This window comes from Cervus canadensis, chromosome 20 (genome assembly GCF_019320065.1).
Source record: "Cervus canadensis isolate Bull #8, Minnesota chromosome 20, ASM1932006v1, whole genome shotgun sequence".
NCBI classification, from domain to species: domain Eukaryota; kingdom Metazoa; phylum Chordata; class Mammalia; order Artiodactyla; family Cervidae; genus Cervus; species Cervus canadensis.
Window position 1 is genome coordinate 22,760,947 of NC_057405.1, and position 2,905 is coordinate 22,763,851.

Sequence of the window (2,905 nt, forward strand, 5' to 3'; positions counted from 1 at the left end):
CAGAACTTTCTGGGGCACTTGTGTATACCAGAAACTGGCAGTGGCCAAATGCGAGGAGAAGACTCGGAAAAGGACACCTGCCTCTTGGGTGCTTCCCAAATGACCAAAAAGACCTGAAGCCTTTGATACTTTGGATTTGGAGAAGTCTTTCTAAACATGTAAAGGGAGAAAGGAGGCCCACTGGGACTCGTTGATATCCATTGGGAAAGGACGTCAGGTCCCTACCTCACAGAAACCACCAAAGATTAGACACATACCAAGAACCAACACTTCAAAGAAAAACTTGACACATTTTAGAACAATTTTTGATGAGTGAATCCTTTTTTTTTAATTGAAACATTGTTGATTTGTAATGAATTTTAGATTCAGGCATACAGCAAAGTGATTCTGTGATTCAGTGTCTCAGGTGCTTCCTTGCAGAAAATTCACTCGCCCTGGGCCACGCCCTCGACTCCAAACAACAACGAATAGACCTCCAAGGTCGGAGCAGCATGTGATGGTGCTTGCGGGTGGTTTTTGACTGAATAATTTATTCTAATAGGCTAGCAGAGGATCTCCAAACCCATCCTGAAACAGGAGTCCTTGCTCCCTTGAATGTGAAACAGGGCTTGGGAAGGGCAGAGGTGTGTCATGACCATTTTGTCTGCAGAGGACAAAGTGGTGCGTCGAGAGGATGCGTGGAAGCACGTCCCAGGACTCTGAGCACACGGACACAGTGACTGGACTCCTAGTCCTGCTCTTGGGGCATCGCACTGTGTCCAGCCCTGACACACGGCGAGCAGCTCCCACGTGCCCTAGGGAAGGTGACATGACCCGGACCTGGCCAGTGGGTGTGTTCCGTCCTCCCTGGCCACCGTGATTGGCTCAGGACTAGGGCAGTGAGCAATCAGGACCCAGGGCCAGGCTTGACCCTGGCATCAAGGGGCAGAGGGGCTCTGGTTCTGCCGGAAGGGGTGCGGCTGGCTGTCGTCAGGCTCCAGCAGTGGAAGGGGAGTGAGGTCGGCCTGGGGCGGTTGGTGGCCTTCCAGCTCCCGTCAGGGCAGAGCCGCCAGCCTGAGGATGAGGGCGCTGCTGAGCCCAGGGGTTGAGAGCGCCCGTTCCCGGTGTGGACCCGCAGCTCCTCCTGAGACCTGAGGGGAAACCGTCTGCTCGTGAGTCCTCTTCTGCTTGTCTGTCAGCTTGTTTGAACCTCGCTGGGTTTTCTATTCAGCTGGCTAAGTGGAGACATGGAAATGCAACTGTGTGGGTTTTGGCTGGCTTCAGGAAGAAATGCCAGATGCCGCTGGGAGACTCCAGTTGAATCTGGATGAGGTGATATCTCTTCGGGTCAGATATTAATTCTAGGATAACCCGAAGTAGTCTTCACAGGATTGAGATAGAAACCTGCTAAGGGAGCAGTCCATGTCCTCATTCTAGAGCATGAGACTGCTGCTCAGAGAAGGGGGTGACGTGGCTCCAGCAAGGAGGCGTGCACCCAGACAGAAGCCCCGGATCCTGCCGTTTGAACGCAGGGAAGCCACTGGTGTGGGCTGTCCGTGTGTCAGGGGCTAAGGCATCAGCCCATACTGGACACTGTTGGGGCCTGACTTGGTAACTGCCATGTGGTAGCTTTGAGATTTCCAAAAGCAGTTTGCGCTGAAGGGAGGAAGGGCACCTGGCTTCATCCACCCCACCACACCCTCCAGATTCCCACTGACACTGACACCTTTCTCTCGATTTCTGAGGAAGTGACAGAGTCACTCTCTCGTGACCACCTTTGCTGACTCCTGTTCACGGGCTGCCATGTGGAGCTGCTAGAGGAGAAGCCAACGGCCTTTGCTCCCGAGTGCCTCTCTTTCTGTGGACCTTGGGGGCCCTAGTCCCCACTTGCACACCACAGGCCTTTTCCACATGTTGTGGGGCCCCTCACTCAGTTTGTATCCCTCACTGTCCTTGCCATAGCTCCCTTGAAACTCAGCTTGTGAGCTCCTTTGTCTGCAGCGTGGCCCGCCTGGCTGCCACCGGCCGGACAGAGCTGACAATGAAACAACAGCTCAGATCTGACAGCTCAGAAGCTCTGTACAAAGGGGCCTGACTCTTCACAGTGGAGAGGGTGTCGTAGCCTCCAGGGTTCTGGAACCTGTGCTTGCGCCAAAGTGACTCCACAGGCGTTTGAATGCCTGGGGAGAGTCCTGGCTATAGTGGGAATGGCTCGAGTCTCCTGAGGTTCTGAAGGCCCACTGTGTGCAGGTTCACGGTGCAGAGAGAGGAGAAAGTGGAGGCCTGCCCTGGAGGTGGTGAGAGCCCATGGATGAGTCAGACAGGCAGGCGGGGCAGGATGGCACCTGAGCCGCCTTCACGAGGGGGTGGTGTGGGGCCAGAGGACGAGAAGCAGGTCTGCTCCCTCGGCTGGTGCCCAGGGCAGGTTGTCACCAGACAGAACAGTTACCATGGTGATGACCATCACTGCTGTCTGCAAAGGGTTTCCAGTGGTGCGTCTCCATTGGAGCGGTCAGGCCATCTCTAAGCTAGACTGGCCATGTGCATTGCCTCTCCTTCGTTCTTCCCATGTGTTCTCTTCTTTCCAGAACATGAATTTTCTAGAGGGTTTTTGGGTCACCAGGATGTTAGGTCATTCTCTAGCCTTGTCTCCTGAGGAATGGCTTCCTAGTTGTTGGGGTTGTTTGTTTATCCAGCTCTCTTTCTTGGCTGATTATGTGACTTTGTTTGTGCCACAGGAAAAGTTCAGCATTCGCGTTCTGGCTGAGATGTCATTCTTAACAACAGCAATGACTGCCTGGGGAATATGACGGCATTTGCCTAAAGGACTTCATCTGGCCCATGATATCTTGAAAGTACCTACACCATCCTTTCAGATACTCAAAGGTACTTCAAATAAAATCAAAACAAGAATTCTCAAACGTAG